The sequence below is a fragment of the Notamacropus eugenii genome, chromosome 3, assembly GCF_028372415.1.
Source record: "Notamacropus eugenii isolate mMacEug1 chromosome 3, mMacEug1.pri_v2, whole genome shotgun sequence".
NCBI classification, from domain to species: Eukaryota; Metazoa; Chordata; class Mammalia; order Diprotodontia; family Macropodidae; genus Notamacropus; species Notamacropus eugenii.
The window spans coordinates 92756414-92772297 of record NC_092874.1 but is presented as its reverse complement, the minus strand read 5'-3'; the positions used below and the strand labels follow the sequence as shown (position 1 = coordinate 92772297).

The 15884-nt window shown below is 40.2% G+C and overlaps 1 pseudogene; it reads right to left on the bottom strand.

The window, feature by feature from the left end:
- Positions 1 to 368: 368 nt before the first annotated feature.
- On the bottom strand, positions 369 to 1615 carry LOC140532959 (aldo-keto reductase family 1 member A1 pseudogene; annotated as a pseudogene).
- Between the last annotated feature and the right edge of the window lie 14269 nt (positions 1616 to 15884).

Below are 15884 nucleotides of genomic sequence, written 5' to 3'. Positions count from 1 at the left end.
TCTGTCCATCTATCCATCCATTCTATCTTTCTATCTCCCTTGATATAACCCTGTCCTAATACCTTAGTTGCATGCCCAATTTATTGATCAAAGACCTCATATTCTAATGGGAAAGACAACATAAAAATAACTAGGGACATACATGATATGTAAAGAGGAGTTGGAAGATAATTGCAGAGGAAAAGTCAGAGGACCTAGAAAGATCTTGTCTACAGGGTAAAATTTGAGTTAGATCTTAAAGAAAGGAATCTAAACAGCAGGAGTGAGGAAGGAGATAGGGTATTCTAGGCGTGATGGACAGCTCAGCCAAAGGCTCTGACAGACTATACTTTTTTTGTTTCTTTTTTCTTTTTTTTTTTTGCCAGAGCCAAAGAGGCTAGAATGTGTGTATTGATACTGGCTTCTGCCTGGACCGAAAAGTCAGGCCTTAGAAGGGCTCGTTGAAGGGATACAGAGGATGTCCTGCGTCTCTTGGGACCCGCTTCCCATCCATCATTATCATGGGCACGATGTACCGCCAATTTTTGTTCAGCGCCCCTAGCTGCTTCATCTCCTCTGGCGTCAGGGTGAAGTCAAAAACCTGGAGGTTCTCAAGGATACGGGAAGGAGTGACGCTTTTTGGAATACAGATCACCTTCCGCTGGACTTGCCATCTGAGCAGGATCTGGGCTGGTGACTTCCCATACTTCTTGGCCAGCTCCAGGACAAGGGGCTCCTGCAGCAGCACTGGCTCCGCTGGGTCTCGCCAGGCTCGGTCTGAGGAGCCAAGGGGGCTGTAGGCTGTCACCTCTAGCCCCCGCTCATGGCAGTGAGCAATTAGCTCATTCTGGGCTAGGTAAGGGTGACTCTCCACCTGGAGCACAGCAGGCCGCACTGTGGCCATGCTGAGAATGTCATCAATCTGGCGGCTGTTGAAGTTGGAGAGGCCCAGGGCCCGCACCAGCCCCTTGGACACCAGCGCCTCCATGGCCTTCCAAGTCTCCTTATAGTGGATGGTGTCATAGCGCATTGTGCCATCAGCATTCTTGGGGAAGGGGTTGTCCCCCCGCTCAAAGCCAAAGGGCCAGTGCATCAGGTAGAGATCCAGATACTGCAGCTGGAGGTCAGCCAGGGTCTTCCTGAGGGCAGGCTCCACATCCTCTGGCTGGTGCTTGGTGTTCCAGAGCTTGGAAGTCACAAACACTTCTTCGCGGGAAACAGCCTTTCCAGGGCCCACATTCTCCTTCAAGGCCTCGCCAATCTCTGCCTCGTTTCCATAGATGGCAGCACAGTCAATGTGGCGGTAGCCAACACTGAGAGCGTATTTGATAGCAGCCTTCACCTGCCCAGGCTCACTCTTCCAGGTACCCAGCCCCAGGAGAGGCATCTTCTGCCCAATGTGGAGGACGAGGGTGGATGACATCATTGCCTTCTGCCCTTTCCAAAAGGGGAAGGAGGAACTGGCCCTCTGCCCTTACTGTCCTCGTGAGCCCTGGAAGAAGACGAACGATGTCGTGGCAGGAAAACCTCCAAGTATACCGTCACCGACCTCAGTCCTGCTGCTGGCAAGAACGTTCTGGGGACAAGGGTCCGAGTAAGACGGCGGGCGTGCTTCCCGAGATCCACAATGCTGCGACTTCACTTTTTTTGTTTCTTGATATTCTTTCTGTGTTCCTAGCACTACTCTAAGTACTTCATGGAAGACAAAGAAAATACAAGACATGCAATCTATTTAGGGACACTTAGGAAACGTATAAATCACAACGTGTGAACTAAATTCCCAAATGAGTAGTCCAGATTGTGAAGTAACCAGTTTGTTTGACTAGTCTTTGTCTAATAGCTTAACTTTGAACCTATGGTTGATTAAATCCAAAAGGTATAGAAGGAATAAGTGTTAATTTCGTTTATGAAGCCAGATGGCAAAATGCTGAGAAAGGTTAAAAGAGCAACCTGGAAAGAATTAAGGGCATCTGGGAGTAAATAGTGATGCTTGCTTGGCCTCAGGGTGAAATGCAGCTCAGTGACACTGAAGAATCCTAGAATCCAAGGACTCTAGAGATGGAAGAGACCCCAAAGGGAGTGAAATTTTTATTGATCCTAATTGCTAGAAGATCGAAGAAGTTAGTTGGATCAACAAAAGAAATCTTTGTTTCTAGTAAATAACAAGAAGACACATGATATTTAATACTTGTACCCTAACTAGAATCTTTCAGTACTTGAGAAGGGGTAAGAGACCTATGATATTAAGGGTAGGGGCATACATCTCATTAGAGCAAATGTCTTAATGAATGGGAAACATTCTAAATGTGTGCTACATACCAAACCCTGTGCTAAGTGTTGCTGTAAAACACAGGAGCAACACAGCCCCTTCCCTTCAGAATTTTTTTTTCCAATGGGAGCGATAGCACATGTAGGGCAGCAAGTGACCAGGGAAGGGAGTTTTGGTCTGGGAAGTAAAAAAAAGTGCTAAGTGGAATAATAAGGGAGTTTGCCCATAACACTTTGAAACAATGGTAGTATTGATTTGATTACACATCTCACAGGAAGAGGTGGAAAGAGGAAGAGATGAAGGAAAGCAGCCAGGGTGAAGAGGAGGTCACGTGGTCCTAGGAAGTACAGAGTCCAATGCCTTAGCTCCTTCTAGACATAACCCCTGTTGGTGCAGTTTAGAGGGTGAAGCAATAGCAGAAGCAATGGGGCAGAAAGTCATGATCTATCTAAATATCAAAGTATATGTTGACATTATTTGTAGACTCTTGCTAATTTTTTAAAATATAGAATTCTCTAATCATCAAGATAACAGGTGTTGGCATATAAGTTTCAATTATTTTCACTGTGATCTGATGTCCCATGTTCTTTTCTTCTTGCATTTAGGTGTATGATAAGAGTCATTTAATCTTTTGGGGCCTCAGTTTCCTCATAAATAAAATGAGAAGATTGTATTGAGTGACATATGAGATACTTTACAACTCTAAATTCTGTGATGATTCATGAACTTCTCCGATTATCCTTTCTGAGCAGAGCTGATCAAACATTGTGTTATTCAACAGCAACTTCTTTGTTGTCCTCTGGCTTTATGCATGATGAGAATATCAGTATGGGTATGACTGAATTCCTGCAGTGTGCCCATTTATTGATCTTTGGAAAAAAATCTCACACTTAGAAATTAATATTTTCAAATGATCCAAAAATTCTGTCATTCTTAGTGTCATTTTCTGTTTTTTACCACTATCACTTCATTAACAACGTCGTCAAGCATTAACTGAATGCTTATAATGTGTGAGTCACTGTGCTAAGCCCTGATTATACAAAGAAAGGCAAAAGCATGGTTCTGCCTTCAAGGAATTCACCTTCTAATGGTAGAAACAACATACAAACAAGTGTTCACATATGAATATGAATATATATATATGTATATATATATATATCTCAAATGTAAATGGTAGTCTCAGAGGGAAGATACTAGCAGTAGGGAAGGGTTGTGTAATACTGTGGGAAAAGAAGGGCGGCTATACAGCTCTCATGGTCATTGAATATTTTGTTTGTTTCATGATCACCTTGATAAAAAAAGTCTATTAGCTAAGCTTTTGGTGATGTATCTTTCCATACTTAGGTGGACTCATCCCTAGGTGCAGTCCAGTCTATTGGTTGGCTTTACAATTTGGTAAAAATCTGATAGACCTTGTGCTTTCCTGGCATAGCCTTTAAAAACCTGGATTTGCTTCCATGTCGCGAGAAGACATCATGCCTTGAGTTACCTGAAACTGAGATTGTTTTCAAATCATGGTGCTCCATGATTCATAATCATTTAACATAACCAAGAGAATGTTGTTCAAAAGGTTGGCTTTGGTATTGGGGCTGGGTGGTGGTAGTAAGTTGTTTTCATTGAAAATTTCACTGAATTGTAAATCTGGAAGAGATTTCAGAGACTGTCTAACCCATCCTAGGTCTGCATAAGACTCCCCTTTTTATATGCCTTTTGGATTGAAGATCTTAGTGAGAGAGAAACCACTTCCATGGAACTACTTTCATATAGTTCTGATTGTTAGAAAGTTTACTCTTACCTCAAACCCAAGTTTGCCTCTTTACAACTTAGGCGTGCTGATCCATGTTCTATTCTGGGGGGGTCTCCACATTACAGCTTCTCAAATATCTGAAGACAGCTTTCATGTCCCTAAATTTTCTCTTCTTATGACCACCTTAGTAATTATTGCTCCTTTCAGATTATCTCATATTAATGTAGGCAGAGGGCTAATTTATGAGTAGGTGGTTGTGAAATTGAAAGGTTGTCAGGCCTTTTGCTCACTTTTTAATCACCATGGCTCTCATTCTAGCCTGTTTAGGGGTGACATCATGCACCCTCCCATTAGTTAAGGTGAAGTGTTTAATCAGTTATTCTGTTTTTCTTCTTATTTAGGTTTTCTTCATATTGAAATTATACATCCCCTTCCCACTCTGGACAGAGGCAAGGTCTTATTGGACATGACTCTTGTGTCATACCTAATGGCCCTTAGCCAGAGACAGGGTGAAGGGAGCAGTTGAAAATGAGTGAGAGGCAGGGAATGATGGTATAAGCTCCAAGAGAAGATGATGGGGGAATAGGAGGGGAGGGGAATAGGAAAGAGAAGACTAGTTGACATTGGGAAAAATAGGGGCTACATGTGCTTTTTTAGACATTGGAGCCAAGGAGGAGAGAATAGATAAATATGTAGCAAAATTTTCAAAGTAAAAGTAGGGGAGAAGATAGAACAAATATGTGATGGAGTATCATATAAGACTATGTGGAAAAAGCAGATTTAAAAGTGGGGAAAAAGTATAATAGAGCTAATAAGGGAAAAAGAAAAATATTTTAGTCAAGACATGACAGTTGTATTGTATAACAGGTTGATTCCTCCACTGACATATAGATAAAGGAAGCTTTGTGGCCTCAGGTAGTAAAATATCTTAATCACTGATCAAGGAATTTTACCTATTTCCAGTGTAATATAAGTCATGACAGCATAATATGAATGTACACAATTAGAGGTGAGAACCCTGAAGATTAGGACTGTTCCTATAATTATCCATTTTGGGAGGGTCACATTGGAGGAAGTCTTATCTCAAATGCCTCATGTTGTGGTCAGCACTGCTTACAAATTGAAGTTTTCCAGATATCCATCCTGTCTGTGGATATTTCCTATCTTGTCCTGAAACTTGATCATATTCATATGTTTTAGAAAGTTGGCCATGACAGTTCCTACTGCTGCTGAATGACATAGCCAGAAAGACTACCTACATTCCAGATCTTTGCCTTTCTGTTAGCACTTACTAGTTTTTCATAGATAAGCAAGCAAGACTGTTGCTTATGCTAGAGTCCAAGAAGGCAAGTCAAAACTAAGACTTAAAAGTATGGGGGCTCAGAACCTTCAATTTAATTGGAAAATATTCACTTTCAGATTAGTTCAACCTCATTTTGGGTACCTAATACTTTGGACTCTTGCTTGGTCTTTGACCATAACTATTGCTTCTGTTTTTTTGTATCCTCATGCTTCTGAATTATCTACATGCGAACTATTAGATTGTGAGCTCTCCACAAGGGTTGGGACTTCCCAGTGTTTGTCATAGTGCCTGGTATGTAATAGGTGCTTAAAAAATGCTTAGTGACTGATTGATTGAACAGATGACCTGCTTTTCCAATACTTGTATGCCTCTCTCACATGTAGGTCCTGCCTATTTGCTACCTGATAGCAAAGGAAGACTTGGTCTACTATAAATTGAAGATTTTTCTAGCCAACTCTTGACTGAATCCCTGATTAGGCTTAATCCTGGTTCTCTCTGGGAGCCAAACCAAGGGGAATAGTACATAGGCCTATGCAGCATTCTTTCAGAAGCCCACACTCTGCTATAAGGGTTGCTAATGGGGTTAAATTCATCATCATATTCCTGCTGTGGTCTTGACTAATAAAGGTTATCCCTTAATAATAACTCTAATGGTTTAACCTAATTAAAATATACATATCTGTAAGAAGTCTCATAAAGAGTGAATATAATGATGGGAATTTCCAGCATTAAATCATTGAGGGCAGAAGGTTGGATACAGTAGAGATTTGAGGCCATGGAGACTTTTAGTGCTTGAATCACATTACAGTGGCAACTGCTTACTCCTCCAGTGTGTAGGGATGGTCTGGATGGTAACTGAAATAAAAAGTGACCAGAAATGAGAGCCTAGCTACTGCTTTTCACCTGGCACTGTGGCTCTCCCTTATACCTTCTGATTGGTTAGGATTCACTGTAGGCAGACCATACCTAGATCCACCTTCCATGGCCTTCAGTCATCTTTATCCCATGCAACACCTTTGTACCCTTCCCATCTTGTCCCTCCTCCCCCATTGCCTTCCCCAAGGTATTGTAAGAACCAATGTAAGAACCATATATCAAATGTTTCGCAAACCTCAAAGCACTATATTAGTGCTCGCTATTATAAATCTGGAAAGGTTATGGAGTCTTTCTTCTCTGTTGACATGAGACACCCTAGATGTCTTTCCTGGGAGGTCACAGTGGCTTCCTGCTTATATGTGAGGTTTTCCTCTAAGTGACATTTGGAGTGGTGTTAATTTTTTCCCCCCAGCCCTAAGCCACTTGGACACGAAGAGTGCACTTTTCTAAGACACACTTAAACCGATTGCTTGCTGTCAGACTTTGACAAAGCTACACATTATCAGAAATACCAAAGGAGCAGCCCCACTCCGTGCTATAACTCACAGAGCATATTAGGCACTGAAATTCTAATGCCTCATTTTCGTGACAAATGATGCAACAAGAATTGAAAATGGCTGCTATGAATCTCGCCTTCCGACTGTGATTGCAGTGGAAAAGGGGAAGTGCTGTACTCTTAACTCATGACTGTTGCACGTGGTTACATGGGGAAATTTTGGGGGGATGCCTGCGACAAGTTAAGGATGTAGTTAAAATGCTTTTGGTGACTTTTAATTTTGAGCAGTCTTGTTTTTAAAGCACAGGGACATGTCAAGAAAGCAGGACTACCCACCCAAATGTTCTTCTTTCCCTGAATGTGGAAGCTCTGGAAAATGCTGAATTGCTAACTCAGTTTGGAGGGGTATGAGCGTCGTATCAAATCTCAATCATTTTTTAAGGTTATGTTCCTCAGGCTCTGCAAGAATAGTAGAGGATTTCAGAAGAGTTTGTCAAGACATATTTTATCAACTTGAGATAGAAACAGAAATAATCTGACAACCTAAACTATCTCTCTTGGTCTTCAAACATCTGGAACTTTGTCAAAATATTATTTACTATTCAACATTCAGCAAATATAAATTAAATGCATAGTACGTTTAATCAATGCCAACTTCATTAAAGTGCAGGGCAGTGTGAAAGCTGCTGGAGGAAATCGGAAGATTAGTCTAGACAGGATCCCTAACATCATAGAGTCATAATTATAGTTACCATACACATAGCAGTTTGAGGTTTGCAAAGCACTTTAGACATGTTGTTTTGTCCTTACAACAACCCTTGGAGGGAGATGCTACCTATTGTTATCTCCATTTTACAAATGAGGAAACTCAAGGGTCACATAGGGAGTAAGTGCCTGAGGCTCAATTTGAACGGAGGCTTCCCTGCCTCCAGGTCCTGTGCTCTACCCACTTTGCTGTCTAGTAATGACATAAGGAGACTGGGGCTTTGCCCCAGGGTGCTGATGTCTAAGAAGATGCTTTTCCTGTTCTACTTCTCTTTGACATAACTCCTATCTCTGTACTTTGCCTACTGGTCCTTTACCAGTCCAACTCATCATTCAGGAATGACTGCCATAGGCTGCAATGCTGGGGTGTATATGTGATTGTATGCTCATTTTCACTGGTGGTTGACTGCTTCATCTCCTGAGGCTGTTGTTGTTCATTCCTGTTTTGAAGAGGACCATTGATATCATGGGTAATACCTTGACTTGGGTATGAATTGGATTTAAATAAGGCAGAGTTGCACAAAGTCATCAGCTTCACTCTTTCCTTCAGAGTCAGGTCCAGTGGCAAGATAAATGTCAGGATGACTGCCAATGGCCTGGGATGTAGTGGATGACTGTGCCATCTTAGATGTCTGACCAAGCTCTAAGTGATCCACAGAGAGTGCTTCAGCTGCCCTCATGGCCATTGGAACAAATTGTTGTCATCTGCCCATTCCAACAGTGGATGTCTTCACCTGCTTGGGGTAGATATCCCACTAATTCACTGGTAGCTTTGAGGCCTACTGGTTACCCTTACTCTGGGTTAGCCTATCTGCTGAGTTTTACCAGGATGTGTCTGCTGTGCATGTTACAGCTTCTTGGAGCCACAGGTGAAAGTTGGATGAAAGGTAGACACCAAAGGTTGGTGAGCAGCCCTGAAAAGGTTCAGCAGGTCCTCATACCAGAGTTGCAAGTCCCTCCTGAACACCCCTTTTATCTTTGTCTGCAGGCTACTGAGTTCATGAAAATTCTTAGCAGCTTCACTTTTGGGTAAGCTGTAGCCAGTGGACAAGTTACTTGCTTGCAGGACATGGTTTTCCTGAAAGCCACTAAAGAGCCTCTAACAATCATGGTTCAGTCCTCTGTTGGGTTCTGTCAAATAAAATTTTACAGGCCAACTGGGCTCAGTTGTAGTGGTTATGGCAGACTGTGCTATGTATTCCCATTGCAGATCCTTTAGCAGCTCTTCTGACCTTTTGAATCACAAGGTTATTCTGTCTCCAGTGCTCCTTAATCTAAAGCTAGCAAAGGATAAGCATAACAGGCATAGAAGAGAGAATAAGACCATGTGCCTATAGCCCGCCTGGTGGCTTGGGAGGGAGGAAGTAAGGGCTTAAGGCTTATCTCCTCACCCAGACACTTATAGCATTTCTTTCTTTGATAATCACCAACAAAGAGAGAGAGAGAACTATAATTTCTCCTTTGTAGTCATTTATATGCACTCTCAGTTCTGGCTCAGTACTTAGTCAAAAGACTTTAGGAAATGGTAACAGAATGCCTGTGAATATGTTGAATTGGGGACAGAACACTTCTATTATATATCATGTATTTTTGGAAGCAGGCTCACGGAATTCCCCATGTGTATTAGCAACATTCAAAGCACATACCTTGAATACTTGAGGACTGGGCTTCTATTGCCCAGTCCTTCATCACACATATATTTCCTAGTGTGCATTCTCTTATTTTCCCTAAATTATTCTTCATGTCTATGGATATCATGTCCTCCCCCTGGTCCTCCTTGTAATGGTGATCTCTGGTCAAGTAGTGGTGAGAGGTGGGCAGAGCAGAGAGATTAGGTCAAACTTCTTTGCACATATGGCTTAAGTTGTTTCTGGAAAACTATCATTACATCCTCATGTTAAAATATCTGCTTTTCTTTGTGACTGTTTTTCTCTGGCATCACTTGGGAACACATTTTCAATCTCATCTATGTGAATTTGGATGGACAGAAAATGCATTAGTTATTTCTCATTCATTGTTTTGAAGCTTAGCTGAAGTTATTAGTTTTGATTAACGGATTTTATGTTTGGCTTGTTGGCAAGATGGGGATTAAGCAATAAGGAGATTTTCCCTCCCTGGAACCTTTGAGCTCATCTCCATGTCCAGCAGCAACCTCTGATTTTTTAACCATTTCACAAAACAGCAGGCTCTTCTTCATTTGCTTTAATTCAATGAGTAAAAAAAAAAAAGGGTGGACTGTGTTGTTGTTGTTTTTTTTTAATATGTGTCTCATAGAAGCTGAATTTTTGAGCTGGAAAGTATCTTAGAGATTATTTAAAAGCTGCCATTTTGCAGATGAAGGATTTGGCACCTAGAGTGTTGACACAGCTGCCTTTAGATCATGATAGGTTACTTGCAGAACCAAAACCTGAACCCAAGTTTCTGGCTTCATGTTTTCTCCACCATATACCACCTGGGATTCTGGCCTCATGTTTTTTGTTATCTTGCCCACAACATTAAAGTTGGAAATTGAATCTCATAGATTCATTTGTTGACTAAGAATCAGCTTCTGCAAAGTCAAATGGCAAGAACATGGCTGGGAATCTGAAGACCTGGGTAGACCAGGTTCTACAACTTATAAGCTGTGTGACCTTGGGCAAATCACTCTACTTCTTTCAGCTTCAGTTTTTTCATTTCTAAAAATGAGCTTGATCAACTCGAACTTGAATGTGCTTCACAGATATATTTTGTGAGGAAAGTGCTTTGTGGTTATAGTCACTGTAGCTGCAGTTCTGCCTGGTTTCAACTCCCAGGGAATAAGAGGCCCCTCCCATGTTAAACTCATCACCTCTAATCTCATCATCATAGTGCTAGCCTCACACCTCCCTGATTGGAGGGTGGAGTACAAAACTTTTCCCAATGCCTTCCTTTATGGAGGGTAGAAACTCTCCTTTGCATCTGCTACTATGGCCAGTTTGAACTCCATGAGAAAAGATGCTACCAAGTTGGGTCCACCTGGTTCCTCCCCCTGTTTTTCTTCCTCCTTCTGTATATTATCTCTTCCTCGTCTGCTTCATTCAGGGCAGGGGCTATTTTTCTTTTTATTAATTATATTCCCAGCACTTACTACAGTGCCTGACTCTTAGAAGGCACTTAATAAATGTTCATTAGATATGACTGGATTAGATATAAATATGAACTGCATCAAAGGAACTAGAACATTTTTTCCAGTGCCCTGAGCTCATTTATAAATTTTCTATGACCCCATATCAACTTAGATACATGACTTTTTAGAAGTGAGCAGGTCAGGCATTTAGCATCAACCAATGAGCATTTATCAAGCACCTTCCATGTGCCAGGCACTGTGCTAGGTGTTACGTGACATACAGACAAATCCTTCAAGGAGCTTTCCTTCTGTTGGGTGACACAACATGTGCTTATCATAGACAATACAACATATTTAGAAGAGAATACTGAAGGACAGATGTGGTATGGACAGGTATTAGATGATGACAATGAATAAATTGGAAACATATGATGAAAATGTGATTAGAGCAAAATATTCTTCTTGGTCAAGGTTATGTGCATGGCAACGTGATGATTAGAAAAAGTAGAGCATGGAATGGTGAAATTCATCCAGGACAAAGAGACCAAATGCTGGGCTGGCAGAGATTTCTTCTCTCTCAATTGTCATAGCATTACAGAATAAGAGAATGTTAGAATAGTACAAGGACCTTAAAGACCAGTTATTTTGATCCCTTTATTCTATAGAAAAACAAAAGGAGGCTCAGATGTTACATTATTTGCTTGAGGTTGCAGTGCTGGCTATTGACAGAGCTGGGACTCCCAGTAAAATATGGAATGATAGAGTGGGATATGATCACTAAGATTGTTTTCTGCTTTAACATTCCAAGACTCTAACTTGTATGGTGAGAGACAAATATAGATACATAGAAAAAAGCATTCATACTGTTTAGTTTCTAGAAAGCAGGTATTTTGACTTCCAGTTCAAAGTACTTTCTTGCCCCCTTGAAGTTTCATTAGCAGAATTTTCCTATGTAGGCTTTAAGCAAGAAGATTTAATTTGTAGTTAACTTATTGGAATATTTAAATAGTTCATGTGATAGACAAGGTGAATAAAATCCATTAAAGCAATTTCCTCCATAATCTATGTCTGTGCTAGGATTACCTATGTGGTGGTACTTTGGTATATGATGATGATGATGTTATTGGCCCATTATAATAAACTTGGAGTTGGTTATACAACAAAGGCAATGGATTTATGATGATCCCTTCTATAAAATAAAATTTTATTGTGTCTACTATACTCTAAGCCTTGTGTTGGCTTTTGGTGATAAAAAGAACAACACAGTCTTGGTCCTCAAAGAGTTTAAAGTCTTGATCCTTGTAATTTCAGTTGGTTTTAACGATGACGAATAGCTGACTTTCGCAAGGGTCTGTGGCCACTTAACATAGCACAGCTAGCTCTTCCACATAAGGATGGAATCCCACAGCCTTGACCTCTTTAGCACTATGAATTGAATTCCCACTCAACTCCTTAGGGATAGATGTATGATTAGTTTGGTTCTTCTCCATCCTTAGCTTATAGACTTTTATCTTAAATGGAATTCAGTGACATCTTCTTTGGAAGTCAATGGAGAACATTCACTCAAATGATTATCTCATTAAGAAAAAGTCTCAGTTTTAACCAAGATTTTGACCATTCTAGTAGAAAATTGGATGAATAGTAATGACTGTCCTTTATGGATTGACAGAAAATGAATCACCATACTAGGAACCTCAAAATATCCTGGAGAACTCACTCCACAAATTATATTGGAACTGGATCATAATTATAGAACTAACTGTTACCCATAGTCACATGGAAATAACATTAATCCACAAAAACACGAGAATAACATTTTAAATAGATGCTGCCATACCAGATATTCACAATCTTCAAGCTATATGGAAAGAAAATCTTTAAAAATACAACAACCCTCAAAATCATGAGGGAATGAGTTCTTCATACTGATAGTGTTAGGGAAGATAGGTGATTCAGTGGATAGAGTGGCTGACCTGAAGTCAGGAAGATCTGAGTTCATATCCAATCTCAGATACCTACAAGTTTTGTAGCCCTGGAAAGTCATTTAACCTCCATTTACTGTAGTTTCCTCTTCTGTAAAATGAGGATAATAACAGCACCTGCCTCACAGGTTAGTTGTCAAGATCAAATGAAGTACTAATTGTAAAGAGCTTGGCACACAGCAAACACTATATAAATGTTAGTTATTATTAGTAGTAGTAGCTAAGATTTATAGAACATTTTATAGTTTGTTTGCAAAAAGTTTTACATACTTTATTGGTTTGTATGCATCAAGTTTCCTTCCGTCAGGGTTCCTCATAACCTTGCTTCCTGACTTCATCAAACATGTATACATTCTTATTTATACCCTATTTTCTATTTGGTTGTCTATGCCAAAGGGGCAGCCCCCATCTTAATTACAACACATAAAACCTTGTGTCATCAGGAATAATTGATCACCCAGGAATACTTAGCACAGCCATATTTTCATTTTGCCTTTTCCCCTTTTCTCCACTTTTGTAATCCAACAGCTTTACTTGCTAAAGGGGCTCAGTCATTGTCTGGTGCCATCTCTAAAAGAAAATGAGCTTCAAGGAAGCACTGTTGTATTTAGTAGCTCTGCTCTGGGGTGTTGCAGCTGAGCTTATTGTATGTCCTTTTCTGCTCTGTTTTGACTTCTGCTCTGACTTCATATACTTGGTATGTGGATCATGCTTTGGGTTCTAAAGACCCCAACATTCAGCATATCTGGGTTTTGGGTCTAGTCCTGTCATTTAGCTGTGTGATTTTTAAGAAGTCATTTCTCTTATTGGGACTCAGTTCATTTACAAAATAGGGGCAAAATAGTTGGACTCAGTGATCACTAGGACTGCTTTCAGCTTTAATATTTTGGAATTCTACTTGGGAGTAGGAGGAAGGTAGAGGAGGAGATGGAGAAGCATCCATATTTTTTAGTCTCTGGAAAGCTCAAAAGATGAAGTATCACACAATCAGATGTGTCTGAGTTAACACACCAGAAAGATACTCCTAGGATGTTTACTTATGACACTATCTTTCTTTCATTATCTCTTGGATTTCATTATCATCCTTTCTCCCTCTCTTTTCATTCCTCTCTCATTCCCCTTTTCTTTCCACTTAGCTTCCCTTTCCCTCACTCCTCTCTCCCTTCCTCCCTCTTCTCCTTCCCTGTTCTTTCTCTATTTCTCCTTCTCTCCTTCCCTCCTTCTCTCCCCCCTCTTTTTACCCTCCCTCTTGTATCTGTCTCTGTTTCTCAGCCTCTGTTTATTTTTCAGTTTCTGCTTCTCTGTCTCTCTTTCCCTTTCTGTTTCTCTCTTTGTCTCTGTCTCTCTCTGTCTGTCTCTGTCTCTCTCCCCATCTATTACCTAACCTTACATAAGGAAGCTTCTGGTCGATGTCATACTCTTTTTAGAACCTTTGATTCTTAATAAGAACCTGGGTTTTGGGGGCTGGATAATATTTGGTTTAATTCATTGCTGAAGTCTGGTGAAGGCTTGTATTTGGCATTCAATTTGAGTAAACTAAAGGACCCCAAAACATTAAAACCTCAATATAACAGCATGGCATTCGGTAAGAAGCTGTCCGTTTCTGACCCCATCCAAGGGATTTATTATTGGAAGTACCAGCAGTAATAACTTTGCTTCGCCTATAATATAGTCCTGCACCTTGGCCTGAGGCCAGCAATACAGTGAGATTCCAACATGGCTATTCTTGTTCTATGACTTTATTTCAGGACATTTTATGAATGATTTTGAGAGGGTCAACATTTAACCTTGGTATCTAGTCATTTATCCTTTGTGACATTTCAGTAAAGAAACAGGGATGTTTTTTTTTGGCAGCATAGTAGAGTGAGTTTGAACATTGTAGGTTGCAGTATTCAGGGGAACCTTCAGAAGTGTGGGGACTTCCAGATAGATTCAGATGGGACAAATTAGATAAAGAAGGTTCGATTATACATGTCTTTTATAAGCAAAGCTTATGAATAAAATAAGCAAAAAATAGGGCATCTTTCCATCAAAGTCTTATCAATGCAAGTATAGTTTGTAAACATATCAAGATACAGGAACGTGAGGACTAAGCAGGTAGTTCAGGAACCAGAAGGAGGTTAAATGTAGATTGTTGCTGGAAGCCAGAAGTCTCTTCAGCTGAAACAATTGCATGTGTCTTTAAAAAATACACATTATTTTCATTGGCCCATTACATGCATTAAGAACCAAACTGAATTCCAATATGAAACACTTGGTCGGAAATAACTATAGGTAGATTCATTTTATTAGTATTCCTAAAGACCTGATGAGGAGTAATGATGGTAAATCATTAATGTATATTTTCAGCTGCTTTAAAAATTAAATCTGTTCCACAATGTGTTTCACAATTTTATAGCCATTATACTAAGCCCTTTGGGAGGTTGTCATAAAAGGTGTTCCATAAATTAGATCTGTCCTGTTATTGTATTACATTTTACTGCAACAATGGAGCTTTTTAAAAAAGCTCTGAGGCACCATCTCCTTCAGAAGCAGCAGTGAGGGAGGGCATTGGAGGGTAAGTGGTAGCTGGTTCTGAGAAAGAAACTGCAGTTTTTTTCTGGAGTGATACATGGAATTAATTTGGATTAAGCCAGTTTTTTTCAAGAAAGATGTATCTCATAATCTTTCAACTCCCTTGATCCACATCTCTTTCCCTCAAAAAAAAGAAAAAAGATAAGAGGCAAAATAATCTATGAATACCACATACCATTTGTCTCCTAGGTAGCTCCTAAAAGACTGAGAAATGGACAAGTGAAAGAGGGTGAACCTGGAGGTAGAGAGAGATAATGAATTCACTCTGTTTATAGAGCCTACTTTTCAACATTTATCATCAAATAACTGAGATCTTGAAGCTCCAAGTCCCTGGAATAGTTTCAGAATACTGGCTCCTTCAAAGGGTTCCTATTTTAAATACAAGTATAGGAGGGGTCTATAAACAGAAAAAGATGGGAGCTCTCTCCTCCCTTGACTTGAGAGATGCAACACTCTCTTGATTCTTCCACTAATTATCCTCATGACTCCTCTGGCTCCTTCCAAAGCTATACATCCTATTCCTGATTTCTTAGCGTGAAGTAATCTCTGTGTTCTTTGTCTCTCTTTGTTTCTTTTTTGTAGTTTTTCCCTTTGGCAATCTAATTTACTTCCACAGCTCCAACTGTGATCTCTGGGCAGATTCCTCCTAAATGTACATTTCTAGTTCTGATATTTCTTCTGAGCTCCAGATCTGTATCTCTAGATGTCTTTGGGACATCTCCATTTGATGCCTGCTGTGCATCTCTGCTGAGCTGTTACTTTTCTTCTTTGCCGTATGATAATCATCTGCTGTGATCTTGCTTCTTTG